The sequence below is a fragment of the Schistocerca americana genome, chromosome 11, assembly GCF_021461395.2.
Source record: "Schistocerca americana isolate TAMUIC-IGC-003095 chromosome 11, iqSchAmer2.1, whole genome shotgun sequence".
In the NCBI taxonomy this organism is placed as follows: domain Eukaryota; kingdom Metazoa; phylum Arthropoda; class Insecta; order Orthoptera; family Acrididae; genus Schistocerca; species Schistocerca americana.
Window position 1 is genome coordinate 89998572 of NC_060129.1, and position 16484 is coordinate 90015055.

The following is a 16484-nucleotide window of genomic DNA, read 5'->3' on the forward strand; positions in this document are numbered from 1 at the left end:
CAGCCACTCTGTTCCACGATCGCTCATCTCAGTATCTGCAGTTTCGGTGTTCGTGCGATGATTGAAAGGAGGGACCGCATTTCGCGCTGAAACATTTTAGAAATACCGAATGCATCACTTTGCATTACGATGCCAGTATGGCCACTGGATGACACAATACGCGACTTGAATTCACTTACTGGGTTTGCGTAAGAGCAAGATTTCTTAGTGCTTCGACTAAGATGAGACGGGAAAAATACTTCGAATGTCAGACCTATGCAAGGGTTATCGTTGGTGGTGCGGAGGGGGGAGGGGGGAAGGAGTGGGAGGAGGGAGGGGGTCTCGAGGAAAACTGCGGACAGAGTGGGTGGGAGGCGGCAGACCAGTCCATGACAAGAGGCGAGTCTCGCTGCCGACCACCACTGCACTGGCTGCCGCGGCGCCCGACGTGTCTGGTGAGTCTCCACGTACTCCTTCCATCAACGTGAAGTATATACTGTGCGTGTATCTTCCGTCAATCTCCTGTTCTCAGTGTTGTCCACACTTAAAAGCGGCGGGTATGAAAACGGGGAAAAAGTAAAGTGAGACCGAGCTGTTTTTCTCTTTTCCCAACTATTTTCCTCTGCCTGTAGCGTGACAGCTCTTATTATGAACTCCTGCATTGTCTCCTGTCAGCTATGATCTTTGGTAAATACTGATTCTTACAGCACAATGGAAATAATGGTGCTACTAGCAGTAGTTATTATTGTCCCGAGTTGCATGGTTTTGAAAGTGGTTTCAGAACGAATGTTGCTTTTGATGTATACTTGTCGGATCTAAATGACAACTGAAGCAGGTGAGGCATCCGCAATGAAGTGGGACAAGCATGTAACGGCAGTTGTGGGGAAGGCGGATAGTCGTCTTCGGTTCATTGGTAGAATTTTGGGAAGATGTGGTTCATCTGTAAACGAGACCGCTTATAAAACACTAATACGACCTATTCTTGAGTACTGTTCGAGCGTTTGGGATCCCTGTCAGGTCGGACATAGAAGCAATTCAGAGACGGGTTGCTATATTTGTTACCGGTGGGTTTGATCATCACGCGAGTGTTACGGAAATGCTTCAGGAACACGAGTAGGAGTCTCTAGAGGGAAGGAAGCGTTCTTTTCGCGAATCGCTACTGAGGAAATTTAGAGAACCAGCATTTGAGGCTTACTGCAGTACAATTTTACTGCCGCCAACTTACATTTCGCGGAAAGACCACAAAGATAAGATAAGAGCGATTAGGGCTCGTACAGAGGCATATAGGCAGTCATTTTTCCCTCGTTCTGTTTGGGAGTGAATCAGGGAGAGAAGATGCTAGTTGTGGTACGAGGTACCCTCCACCACGCACCGTATGGGGGATTGCGGAGTATGTATGTAGATGTAGATGTAGAGGCTTTCACTCCGCACCAGAGTGTGCCTAAGATGAAACTTCCTGCCAGAACACTTTCCCGCGAAAGGCAAAGTTCCCGAGTTCGAGTCTTGGTCCGACACATAGTTTTGATCTGCCAGGACGTTTTAGGCGACAGTTGCTGGAACACTTCTACAGAGCGGTAATGTACGTAACATCTGTTTGCCAGCAGGAAGGAATTCAGATGCTCTGGGTTCATATATGTTTTCACTAAACTAAGTAACAACATGGAGGAAAGCTGGATGTTCAGTTTATGTGCAGGTTGATTCCAGAAGTTTACTCAACAACGTTGTGCACAACTGTAGCTGTTCGAAACGACGACTATTTGGGACGCCTGCAGCCTTACGTGTGCAAGTACGTGACGTACACGGTGCCACATATCCCAGTCACTAGATCGAATGGGGAGACCAATTTGCATGTCTCCTGCGCTCCCCTCATCGGACGCCTCTTAATGTTTTTTATCTCTTCTCATATCAACAACATCGTCTACATGACACGGTGTCTGTAGAAGTTCAGTTTCGTTAACACATGTTGCCGTAAATTTTACGGTCCGTCACTCAAGTTGGATGGCGTCACGTTATTTGATGTCACACTTTTGAGAACGTGTGTTTTGGTCCTGACATTAAATAATTTGTGCAATACTTAATCAGTTTATTACTTCCCATTCGCTCAGCCACCAAGTCGGTACACACTCAAGTTTTATATCAAAGTCTGCACCATTGCTGTAGTTCACTCTATTTCTCAGACGAAATAACTCTTTTATTTCGTACACATTCTCTCTTAGTGTAACGTATACCCGTGTTCTGTAATAACTATTGGTTCCTTCTCGTACTTCCCTTGTCTTCTTGATAACCTTATATCGTTTCCGTCGATACACACACAGGTGAAATTTGAGTTCTTGGACCTTTTTTCTTTCCTTCTGTCTTCTTACCTGTCTGTCAATAATTTCGAAACGAATAATGGTCTCTCCACACATTTTTGTATTTTAATGCGACAGTGCTGCTGTGTTACTTTGCTGGCTACTTTACCTTTTCCTTAGTCCCTGGGTGCTCAAACTACTTCCACTGCCTACGTGCTATAGTTCTTTTCCTCCGACTATTACTAAACTCTTCTGAGTAAAATCATTACTTTCCCTACTAATAAAACAAGACTCTCCTTCGGCCCACCTTTACATAACCACATCCCTGGTTCAGCTAACTCGCTTTCGTCTTTAAAAAATTTGCACATTTTAAAATTCTCATATAGGACTAAAGTATTCTCTTTGACGCACGAAGCAATAGGAATTTTATACACACTGCGTTTAATTTAGTTTAAGATGTGAAATGCATACTTCTGTTGGCAGCAGGTAATTATTGCTCGTCTGAGACCTCACTTTAAAGTCGCTGGAAGGCGACATAGTTTTATGAGGATTAACAACAAGAATGTGCCTTTTACCGATGTTTTTATGGGACCTCGCACGATATTTTCCCCCATTCCGAGGTCAGTTTCATTCCGGCGGCACCCTACGGTTTCTGTTATGTAGGTCAGACTCCACCAATGGAGAAAGGATGCCATTTAATACTACATCTAATTGATTTCTCTGTAGAACTTTGTGGCCCTCACAGTCAAAGACTTTGTCAACTTCACAATATATACAGCGAGATCTTTAATTCTGCTTACCTCGGCAATCGTTCAGTTTCTGAGATTCAGTAGTGTTTTCTCTATACAGAAATTTTTGCGAAAGGCAAACTGAGCGGCTGTTAAGAAGTTGTGGTCAGTCACACAAATCAGTATTGTATCCGAGCCACACTCTCATAGAGTTTTGAAAAGAATCGAAGGACCCTAATAGGTCTGTAACTAATTTCGATTATCTGCATTTTTCAAAATGGTTCAAATGGTTCTGAGGACTTAACATCTGAGGTCATCAGTCCCCTAGAACTTAGAACTACTTATACCTAACTAACCTAAGGACATCACACACATCCATTCCCGAGGCAGGATTCGAACCTGGGACCGTAGCGGTCACGGGGTTCCAGACTGAAGCGCCTAGAACCGCACGGCCACACCGGCCGGCATCTGCATTTTTGCAGATCTCTGTTTCCACACTTCATTGAAGTGTGTCAGGAAGTATGGCCCCAGCCATTAAATTATTAGATATGGACTTAATAACTCAGGACCAGATTAAAATAGAAATAAATCTATTGCGCCTGTACCGGGTTTGTTCCCACTTTGAAGAAGTAACCATAATCGCTATATCAGAGATTGACACGGCACTGTGGCACTGATAAACGGTTTTTCATAATTTTTTAGTTTCTTGTCTAATAAATTGTGCTTCGCTTTCTCCACACATTCCCCATCCACAAATTTAGTAGCAATTGCCTCTTAGCTCAGATACTGGGTATGATTTTGGTAACAGTAGTTATAGCTGTATGGCGTGCTACGTAGCGACTACGATAGGTCGACCATTATCTGTAGAAGGCAAGGAAGGACTGAAAAGTGTACCTCTGAATGTTGATAAACTGAGGAACGAATGAGGTAATAAGCCCAGACGAATATGTTACACTGTGTCCAGAACACTCGTGATCACTCTGCCATGCATGTATTGTCCAGGTATGTAAGAGTACTTTAGCATTTGTGTGTTATTGTTGTAGTAGTAATGCTAGTAGCAGTAGTAGTAGTTTTTTTTACTAGTAGATCACTTTTTACAGGCATATCGGACATGTCTTGGTATTACAATTTAAGAAGTACAGGTGAACGAAATTCACTGATAGAGACATTAGAGGCTTATAGACATAGAACGGAAAAAGTGTGACAAGTAGTTAGCCGTGGCCTCATAGTAGGAACAAACCTAGCATTTACCTAAAATGATTTACGGATACCACGAAAATCTAAATTAGGGTGGGAGAATGAAGAGCGGACCATCCACCCTCCCGAATATCAGGCCGGTCGGTTACAGACAGTGCTACCTCATTCGGTTTATCCCTTGCATACAATACTTCAGGCAGCAGGGAACTCGGTTGGATGGGTAAGGAGTGGGTGGCCAAATAAAACAATCTAGCACACAATACGAATTCATCAAACAAAGTCGACCTCTAGAAAAATTACAGAAGTCGGTCATTAAAGAATTATGCATATTACATGATCACAAAATTTAAAGATACTTATTACTCTGAGGTCATCTAGCAAGATTACTCATACTTCACAGAGCAACAGCAGAGGTTGCTTCAAACTTTACACCGAGACAGGCATTTAGTTAAATTCAAACAGAATGAAATTTTTAGTCAGAAAACGAAGGAATCGTTAAGTGAAATTAAATGTATATGAAAACAGGGGAACTACAACCATAATTCTTCCCAAGGGCATGCAGCATTATTGTACGGTTAAATGATGATGGCGTCCTCTTGGGTAAAATATTACGGAGGTAAAATAGTCCCCCATTTGGATCTCCAGATTGGCACAACTTATGAGGCCATCGTTATCAAGAGAATGAAAACTGCCGTTCTACGGATCGGAGCATGGAGTGTCACATCGCTTAATTGGGCAGGTAGGTTAGAAAATTTAAGACGGGAAATGGATAGGTTAAAGTTAGATGTAGTGGGAATGAGTGAAGTTCGGTAACAGGAGGAACAAGCCTTCTGGTCAAGTGACTACAGGGTTATCAAAACAAAATCAAATAGGCGTAATGCAGAATTAGATTTAATAATGACTAAAAAATTTTAAACACGGGTAAGTTACTTCAAACATTATAGTGAACGCATTATTGTGGCCAAGATAGACACGAAGCCCACGCCTACCACAGTAGTATAAGTTTTTATGCCAACTAGCTCCGCAGAGGTTGAAGAGATTGATGAAATGTATGATGAGATAAAAGAAATTATTTAGATAGTGAAGGAAGACGAAAATTTGATAGTCATGGGTGATTGGAATTCGATAGTACGAAAAGGAAGAGAAGGAAGAGTAGTAGGTGAATATGGAATGGTGGAAAGGAATGAAAGAGGAAGCCACCTGGTAGAATTTTACACAGAGCATAACTTAATCATAGCTAACACTTGGTTCAAGAATCATGAAAGAAGTTCGTATACAAGGAAGAGGCGTGGAGATACTGGAAGGTCTCAGATAGATTATATAATGGTAAGACAGAGATTTACGAACGAGGTTTTAAATTGTAAGACATTTCCAGGGGCAGATGTGGACTCTGACCACAATCTATTGGCTATGAACTGTAGATTTAAACTGCAGAGACTGCAAAAAGGTCGGAATTTAAGGAGATGGGACCTGGGTAAACTGACAGAACCAGAGGTTGTAGAGAGTTTCAGGTAGAGCATTAGGGAACGACTGACATGAATAGGGGAACGAAATACAGTATATGAAGAGTGGGTAGCTTTCAGAGATGAAATAGTAAAGGCAGCACAGGATCGAGTAGGTAAAAAGACGAGGGCTCGAAGAAATCCTTGGGTAACAGAAAAAATATTGAATTTAACTGATGAAAGGAGAAAATATAAAAATGCAGTAAGGAAGCAGGCAAAAAGGAATATAATGTCTCAAAAATGATATCGGCAAGAAGTGCAAAATGGCTAAGCAAGGGTACCTAGAGGAGAAATGTAAGGATGTAGAGACATATATCACTAGGCATAAGATAGATGCTGCCTACAGGATAATTAAAGAGACCTTTGGAGAAAAGAGAACCAGTTGTATGAATATCAAGACTTCAGATGGAAAGCCAGTTTGAAGCAAAGAACGGAAAGTAGAAAGGAGGAAGGACTATGTACAGGGTCTATACAAGGGCGATCACTTGAGGACAATATTCAGGAAATGGAAGAGCATGTAGATGAAGATAATATGGGAGATATGATACTACGTGAAGAGTCTGAAAGAGCACTGAAAGATCTACGTCGAAACAAGGCCCCATGTGTAGACAACCTTCAAATAGAACAACTGATAACCTTGGGAGAGACAACCCTGACAAGGCTCTACCATCTGCTGAGCAAGATGTATGAGACAGGCGAAGTACCCTCAGACTTCAAGAAGAATTCAATAATTCCAATCACCCAGAAATAAGTTGTTGACAGATGTGATAATTACCGACCTAACAGTTTAATAAGTCACGGCTGCAAAATATTAACAAGAATTCTTTACAAGCGAATGGAAACACAACTACTAGCCGACCTCGGGGAAAATAAGTATGGATTCCTTCGATATGTTGGAACACGTGAGGCAATACTAACCCTACAACTTATCTTAGAAGATAGATTAAGGAAAGGAAAGCTTACGACAATGTTGACTGGAATACTCTCTTTCAAATTCTGAAGGTGGAAGGGATAGAATAGCGAAAGGCTATTTACAATTTGTGCAGATACCCGGTGGCAGCTATATGAATTGACAGACATGAAAGGGAAGCAATGGTTCGGAAAGGAGTGGAACAGGGTTGTAGCCTATCCCCGATGTTATTCAATCTGTATATTGAGCAAGCAGTAAGGGAAACAAAAGAAAAATTCGGAGTAGGAATTAAAATCCATGGACTAGAAATACAAATTTTGAGGATCGTCGATGTCATTGTAATTCTGTCAGAGGCAGCAAAGGGCCTGCTACTGGAGTCGAACGGAATGCACAGTGTCTTGAAACGAGGATATAATATGAACAACAACAAAAGCAAAACGACGATAATGAAATGTAGTTGAATTAAATATGGTGATTCTGAGGGAATAAGATTAGGAAAAGAGCAAAATAACAGTTGATGGTCGAAGTAGAGAGCTCTCCATGTTACTCTATCCTGTGCAAGCTTCTTCATCTGCCAGTACCTACTGCAACCTACATCCTTCTGAATCTGCTTAGTGTATTCATCTCTTGGTCTCCCTCTGCAATTTTTACCCTCCACGCTGCCCTCCAATAATAAATTGGTGATCCCTTGATGTCTCAGAACATGTCCTGCCAACCGGTCCTTTCTAGTCAAACTGTGCCACAAATTTCTCGTCTCCCCAATTCTGTTCAATACCTTGTCATTAGTTATGTGGTCTACCCATCTAATCTTCAGCATTCTCCTGTAGCAACACATTAGAAAGCTTCTATTCCCTTCTTGTCTAAACTATTTTTCGTCCATGTTTCACTTCCAGGCATGGCTACACTCCACACAAATACTTTCAGAAACGACTTCCTCACATTTAAATCTATACTCAATGTTAACAAATTTCTCTTCTGCCGAAACGCTTTCCTTGCCATCACCAGTCTACTTTTTATATCCCCTCTACTTCGACCTGCATCAATTATTTTGTTCCCCAAATAGCAAAACTCCTTTACTACTATAAGTCTCTCATTTACTTATCTATTTCCCTCAGAATCACCCGATTTAATTCAATTACATTCCATTATCCTCGTTTTGCTTTCATTGATATCATTGATATCATACCCTCCTTTCACGACACTGCCCATTCAGTTCAACTCCTCTTCCAGGTCCTTTGCTGTCTCTGACTGAATTACAATGTCATTAGCAAGCATTTAGTATTTATATCTTCGCCATGGATTTTAATTCCTACTCCGAATTTTTCTTTTGTTTCCTTTACTGCTTGCTTAGTGTTCTTACAACTGTCATCTGAGTTCTGTAAAATTGCATATAGCCTTTCGCTATTCTAACCTTGCCACCATCAGAATTTGAAAGAGATTATCCCAGTCAACATTGGCAAAATCTTTCTTTAAGTCTACAGATGCTAGAAACGTATGTTAGCCTTTCCTTAATCTATCTTCTAAGATAAGTCGTAATGTCTGTATTGGCTCTTGTGTTCCAACATTTGTACAGAATCCAAACCTATTTTCCAAGAGGTCGCCTTCTACCTGTATTTCCATTCGTTTGTAATGAATTAGTGTTAGCATATTGCAGCTGCGATTTATTAAACTGATACTTCGGTAATTTTCACACCTGTCAACACCTACTTTTTTCGGGATTACATTCTTCTTGAAGTCTGAGGGCGTTTAGCCTGTCTCAAACATCTTGCTCATCAGATGGCAGAGTTTTTCCAGGGCTCGCTCACGCAAGGCTATCAGTAGTTCTAATGGTATGTTGTCTACTCATGGAGCCTTGTTTCCACTTAGGTCTTTATATGCTCTGCCAAAATCTTCACGCAGTGTCATATCCCCAATTTTTGAGAGGTTTGTATTCTTTTTTGCCAACTTCATTTACTATATTTTATATTTTCTCCTGTCATCAATCAAATTCAATATCTCTTGTTACCCAAGGATTTCTACTAGCCCTCGTCATTTTATCTACTTGATCCTCTCCTGCCTTTACTATTTCGTCTCTGAAAGTTACCCATTCTTCTCCTACTATATTTCTTTCCCCCATTGTAATCAGTTGTTCCCCAATGCGCTCTCGGAAACTCTCTGCAACCTCTCCCATCTCCTTGAATTCCTACCGTTTTGCCATTTCTTCAGTTTTAAGCTACAGTTCATAAGCAATAGATTGTGGTCAGAGTCCACATCAGCCCATGGAAATGGCTGGCAATTTAAAACCTGGTTCTTAAATCTCTGTCTTCTGAAACCTTTCAGTGTCTCCAGGCCTCTTCCAAGTATATAATCTCCTTTCATGATTCATAAAGCAAGTGTTAGCTACGATTAAGTTACGCTCTGTGCAAAATTCTACGTGGCGTTTCCTGTTTCTTTCCTTACCCTCATTCCATGTTCACCTATTACTTTTCCTAATCTTCCTTTTTCTAATGACGAATTCCAGTCTCCCATGACTATTGCATTTTCGTCTCCCTTCACTATCTGAATAAATTCTTTTATCTCATCATAGATTTCTTCAATCACTTCGTCGTCTGGGGAGCTAGTTGGCATATAAACTTGCACTACTGTGGTAGGCGTGGGCTTCGTGTATATCGTGGCTACAATAATGTGTTGACTAAGCTGTTAAAAGTAGCTTACCGCGCTCCTGTTTTTTGTTCATCAATAAACCTACTCCTGCACTACCCCCAATTGTTTTTTGTTTATAATCCAGTATTCACCTCACCAGAAGTGTAGTTCCTCCTGCCACCGAACTTCATTAATTCCCACTGTGTATAGCTTTAAGCTATCCATTTCCCTTTTTTAATTTTCTAACCCACCTGCCCGATTAAGGGATCTGACATTCCACGCTCCGATCCGTAGAACGTCAGTTTTCTTTCTCCCGATAACAACGTCCTCTTTAGTAGTCCCTGCCACGAAATCCGAATGGGGGACTATTTTGCCTCTGGAATATTTTACCCAAGAGGACGTCGTCATCATTTAACCATACAGTAAAGCTGCAAGCCCTCTGGAAAAAATTCCGCTGGAGTTTCCCATTTCCCCTTGCTTTCAGCCATTCGCAGTACCAGCACAGCAAGGCCGTTTTGGATAGTGCTACAAGGCCAGGTCAGTCAATCATCTAGACTCTTGCAACAACTCAAAAGGCTGCTGCCCCTCTTCAGGAACCTCACGTTTGGCTGGCCTTTCCACAGATACCCCTCCATTAAGGTTGCACCTATGGTACCACTATCTGTATCACTGAGGCATGCAAGCCTCCACACCAACGATAAGGTCCGTGGTTCATGGTGGGGGGCGGGTGAGGGGGTCTGTAATCATACTACTTCGAAATACAGCAATGATTCACTTAAATCTTGTATTTATTCATGTAACTCATTAATCTGTCTTTTGTAAGAGTTTATATTATTTTCGAGAATGGTTACAACAGAGAAATGGGCCACTAATTTTCTGCATACATATACATTCTGCTTACCTCTCTTTAGTAAGCGTACACCTCTTACCCGGTTTAAGCATTCTGGATATTTCCCTGATGTGAAGAAATTCGTCTGCCATGTTTATTAAGGGAGATTGTATATTCTCTGTGCAGTGTTTCAGTATACACATTGTTACTTCACCTAATCCTACTGACCTTTTATATTTTACTTATGCATAGTTTTACTAGCTTCTTGCTCTGATGATGTAGCAATAAAATTGCACTTATGACTTTTTGCAGCAGTTAGCAACGTTTTGTAAATCTTTTAGCAACTGCGTTAAAGATTTAATAATTCTGGTTCATTATGATTGTTTATAATGTAACCGAGGTACACAAGATTTGGAAGTACTTCTTAACAACTGCTGTTATCCATTGGTTTTTGTGAGACATTTTTTACTGATTTAGATGTTTTTCAAAAGGTCTTTTGAAACTCCAATTTAAGTGTTGAGAATTTAGACGATTTTACATTTACATTCGTTTCTCAATACACTTCATCCCAAGTTTGGTTTGTTGGTTCTTTTGGAAAATCTTGTATTATGATTTCCATGTTCCATAAACTTGCAATTTAGAGAATTCTCCATACCCGTTTTTACTGTTATTTGACAGAAACGCTCTGATAGACCAAGATCTTGTACAGCTATGTCACACTTTTCCCTGTCCATACTTTTAGCCACATGATCAATCACTGATGCTGTTATTGTAGTAACCATTGCTGTATTATTGACCAACAGGGATATCCCAAAATTCTGAACGATATTTGTGAGGATGCTACTAGTTTCATTTATGATACCTGTGTATATGTTTATGTCTTTACACAACAACATGTAGACTATTGTACTTGCGATTTTTGCAGGTACTTCTGCTAATTTATTGAGAAAAATGTCCACACTCTCTCCAGGAGATTGAGACAAACCCACGCTGATTAATTTCTTGGCGTTATGTGGTCCTGTCCATGCAATAGTCAATAGACCAGAGAGTTTTTCTTCACTTACCGTACTAAGGTCATTCTTGCTTCAAACTATGATCCTTTTCTGAAATATATACGTGACTCTCCGCCATTTGAAGTAGTCATACAGTAAGAGTGTCCTTTCATGCACCGACAATACTGCATATTCGATTTTTGTGTCTCTTGACAAACGCTCAGTAATGCGCAGTTCAACGACTAAACTCAGATTCAAATTTTTACATTTTATTTTGTATCTAATGCATGTTTATATGAATGATTGTTAAGTTTGTGATGTGTCCTGTATTGCTTTTATCAATGGTCTCTTTTTCCTTATGGCATGTAGAAGATGTGTTAGAATCTGTCTTAAGTGTCATTGATTGAGAATTTTTTAAATTGTTGCAGATAGTACTTAGGCAGGGAAACCTGTTGTATTGATTTATCCTAGCAAAGACCTATTTCTGCTGCCAGTGTCATGAGGTGTTTCACAACGCATCTTATTGCCCGAGGTCCACCTGCTCTATGTTCATGCATCAGCTGTACCAATCTTCTCGTCCCAGTTCTGTTTAGGTGTAGGGCACGCCTAGCGAAGCCCAATCTGTTGATAATGCTGGCAGCCACCAGAGGCAACATGTGCAAGGTCGTCTGATATCAGTGCTGTCTCTAAACCCACATTAATCTACTTCACAGCATCATTGAGCTGTAGCCATGGTCGTTAGTCCGAATACTGACTGCTTCGATGCTGCTCTCCACGCTTATATCTCCTGTGCAAAACTCTCGGGATAACTTCTCTTACCTACATTTGTTTAGGTCTGCTTACAGTATTCAGTATTAGATTTCCTTCCGAAACTCTTACCTCTCCCACTTTCCTATGTTATGTATCATGATATGTCCTATCAACGGATTTCTTCTTTCTTTCAAGTTGTGACGTAAATTTCTTTTTCTTGCAGTTTGATTCAGTAACTCATTATCTGTTATTCTATCTACCCATCTAACCTCCAACGTTCTCCGTTGCACCACATTTCAAAATCTACTATTATATTCTTGTCTGAACTATTTATCATCCACGTTTCACTTCCACTCACGGCTGCACTCGTAGCAGATACCATTAACTAACACTTAAACTGATATCGGATCTTAATAGATTCCTCCTTTTTAGCAATTCCTTTCATGATGTTCCAATCTGCATTTTATATTGCATCTACATGGGGAATCAACAGTCCTTTTCCTGTCCGAATAACAAAGTTTTGCAACTATTCTTAGTGACTCATTTCCTAACTTAATTCTCTACTCGTCACTTCATCTAATTCGACGAAATTTCAGAATTATTGTCACACTTTTATTGATGTTCATTTTACAGCCTCTTCCCAATCCTATATCCATTATGTTCAACTGATCTTTCAAATCATTTGCTGTCTCTGACATGATTAATATTTCGTCTGATAGCCTTAAATTTTACATTTCTTCTACATTAGTTTTTTTTTTTCCTTTATCAATTTGTCCTTGGTTTCTTCACAGGACTATCAATGTGTAGATTTAATTACGTACGCTGTAGGCTTCAAAGCTATCGTTTCATGTTCTTTGACACTTATAATTGCAGTCCAGTTTCTGTACAAGTTGTAGATAACGTTACATTTCCTTATCTATCCCTAATACAACTAGAAACTGTAAAGAGAGAATTCCAAATCTACAACGCTTCGCCCCTCAAATGGTACACGATACATTGCTTCTAGAAGAGGAGAAAATTCTTTTGCATACTCTACATAGAAATGTACTGACATTCTGTCAGGTCCAGTGGCTATTCCTCTGTAGAGTGATTTCAGTTATATCTCTGTCCAGTGGACATTTATTTGGAAACAAGGTTTACTATGTCAGCTGTTATACCTCGTTTCGACGCCATTCTAGTCCGTAGTGCCAGGACATATGGCTTTAGTACTTTAGCTGATTTAACAGAAGGAAAAAACTACTCAGGATTTTGTGTGAAGTCAGCATATAGATTTTAACTTTCAAATTCGTTGAATCATGCAGGTTATTGTCTTTTGTTTACAGGACTTGCAAAAAGTAGAATAGAATGGCTTCGTTAAATAATTTATTTTTCCAATTATTAAGTTCTGTGCTGAGAATAAAAATCTTTATATTTCCTGACTTTCTAAAGAATTCGTGAATTTACGTGTAAAAAAATTTCTTGTTCGATGTCCAAATTGTAAACTGTACATTTTATTTACAAATGAGTCTCCTCCGTATCTTCTGGCAGCGGTGTCTGGAATCCGCAAGGCCAGAATATCAGACCTGCACTACGGGCTGGTTTGCCTATATGTGTCACAGAGGTTGATCGCACACTGACGTTTTAATGCGTTGGGGTGCAGATGAGAAATGATTTATTTTTCTAACAATTTATGGGCTGTTTGGTGAAGTACTGATAAATGACTGGTACAAATAAATCAGTATGGGTAATAACGTTAACTAACGCAATAGCATTACAGTTCAACGTTCATGAATGTTTATTGATATTAATGAAATATCAGTGAATGGTGATCTCACTTGAGTGTGTATTCAAAGCAATGCCATTAACAAATAATCATAAATAAAGTGCAGAAGTGCAGCATAGACGCAAAACATGTGCATGCAGATCTTTTTTTATCAAACCAGTATAAGATTTGCATACAACATAGTTGTGGGGGCAGAGAGTGCAAGAGAGATGGAAGAAATGTTAGATGACCTAAACACAAAATTAGAAGGATACGGAATGAAGATTAATAAGAAGAAAACGAAAAGCGTGGTAACTGAAGGAAAGGGGAGAAAATGCCATATGAAGATAGGGGATGAGGAAATTGAGCAAGTGAATGAGTTCAATTACTTGGGAAGTCTAATTATGGATGATATGTATGGAAATTAGGAAAATAATTGTAATGACAAAAGAAGGATTCAAGAGGAAACAGAAATTACTTTGCGGACCACTGAACAAAGATCTGAGGAAAAGACTTTCCAAATGTTACATCTGGAGCATTTCACTGTGGAGTGTGGAGACCTGGACATCGAGGAAGGAAGATGAGAGATGGAGGCACTAGTGAAGTGGATATGGAGAAGAATGGAAAAAGTGAAATTGGAAGGCCGAGTAAGGAATGAAGAAGTATTGAGGAGAGCTGGAGAAGAAAGAAACATGCTGAAAGTCATAAGAAAGAGAAAACTGAACTGGATTGGACATTGTTTGAGGAGGGACTGTTTATTGAAGGAAGTAATAGAAGGAATGGTGGAGGGAAAAAGGGAAAGATGAACAAAATTATATCAAATGCAGGACAATATCAAAGGAGACAAATATCCAGAAATGAAAAGATTGGCAATGGACAGACAAAAGTGGAAGAGAAATAATTCAAAAGCCAAGACCGCTTAATTACTATTTACTGGATAACCGGTTTCAACACACTACAGGTGCCATCATCGGATCTGAATGTAGCTTAACATTTATAAACCATTTGGATATAACGATAAATGAGGCAGACCAGCTGATATAAAATCATTGTCACAAAAAATAAAATAAAAAACCAACTGCTCTCATGGTCATTCTTTTCCATCAGATATGTAGTTTTATCTTGTGACTTCGGTGTTACATATCTGATGGAAAAGAATGACCATGAGAGCAGATGGTTTTAATTTTTTTTGTGACAATGATTTTATATCAGCTGGTCTGCCTCATGTATCGTTAAATAAAAATGGATTATAAATGTCAAGCTACATTCAGATTCAATGATGGCACCTTTACTGTGTTGAAACAGGTTACCCAGTAAACAGTATTTATGTGATCTTGGCTTTTGAATTATTTATGCAACAGAGTGATCGCCCGACTACGCACTGTGTGTTCACTGCAGAAAAGTGAAAGAGGCTTAACCAACAAGAAGACCTTCTTTAAGGCAGAATACCATACTACTTTGTACAAACATTTCAAGGAACTTTGTTCCTTTACAGAACACGATACCAAACATCGATCACTGCTCATCATCACATACGACCAATAACATCAGCTGTAGCAAAATAATCTAGAAGGTGACGATTATTGAACCATATGAGAAAAATCATAAATTGGTCACAAACTACCAGGCGTGCACACACTTTACTAGACACGTAAACGCCACTACAAATATTCGAATTTAGCTCATTACATGTTCGATACGCCTGGTATCATTGGCGATGATGTGGTGCAAACGAATAGCGAAATTCTGCAGGACACGCTGAAGTGTCGCAACATCGATGCTGTCGATGACCTCCTGAATGGCTATTTTCAGCTAAGGAATGATCTTGTCGTTCTTGATGTACATCTTATCTTTCATATAGCCCCACAAAAAGGAATCGCATGTGTTCAGATCCGTACAATATGGCTGTCAGTCGAGGTCCATGCCAGGGGCCCCTGGGTATCCCAGAGCCAGCATGCGGTCCCCAAAATGCTCCTCCAGGACATCAGACACTCTCCTGCTTCGATGGTGTCGAGCTCCATCTTGCATGAACCACATCTTGTCGAAATCAGGGTCACTTTGGATATTGGGGATGATATCATTTTTCAAAACCTTCACGTACCTTTTGATAGTCACCAAAGGAGTGTCGCACCGACTGCTACGTGACCCGTTGAGGGTTGAGAGATTTCTCGATCGCTGAATGCGGATTCTCAGTCCACCAAATGCGCCAGGTTTGCTTATCGACGAACCCATGAAAATTAAAGTGTGCTTCATGGCTAGGTCAAACCAAACGCATGCACGTACTAATCCCCATCACGCTCATCTGCCAACCCTGCACTTTTAACGCAAACCGTTGATAAGTTATGGCGATTTCATTTCATATACTTGAATAATTGTCAACCTATAAGTTCACTTCTGTCTTCATTCTCACAAGTACGAAGCTAAAGTTCCAACAAGTGTTCCAAAATAAATTATCTGACTGTGTTTAGGGTTCTTCAAATCCTGCACGAAGTGAAAGAGTGGGGCAGAGCTCAGTAAATTAAGGGAAACCCACACTCCACACCCAGAAATAGTTCGCACCAAATCGCACGGCTATATTGCAGAGCAGATCACTCTTCAGATTTACCGGAACGACCTTCCAAGCCAGCAAGCTGCCGAAACTCGAACGACGAAACACCATAGAACGAAAGAAACGAAAGAAGCAAAGACAACACGCGCAGTGATTCACGCTCACTCTGTGGCGTCACGTATCACGGACACGACGTTTAACTCTGAGCAATATTCACATTTAAGGCTGTCCTACGTATGTACTTTACATTAAATTCAAAATAATTAAATTAAAAATATCCTTACATATCACGGTCATTTTGTGCCCACTCAAAACATGAGAACTGCAATATTGCGTAAGATATTAACAAAAATGTAAATCATATTCAAGTAAGTTGTTCTGTACACACAAGCATT

The 16484-nt window shown here is 40.1% G+C and overlaps 1 protein-coding gene across 1 annotated transcript in view; it reads left to right on the forward strand.

Moving 5' to 3' along the window:
- Window positions 1-354: 354 nt before the first annotated feature.
- LOC124553286 (ankyrin-2-like) overlaps window positions 355-16484 on the forward strand; it is a 102404-nt gene continuing 86274 nt past the window's right edge. Inside the window, exon 1 of the mRNA XM_047127168.1 lies at window positions 355-434. The gene's annotated coding sequence lies outside the window, so the exon portion shown is untranslated. The remainder of the gene's footprint in view (window positions 435-16484) is intronic.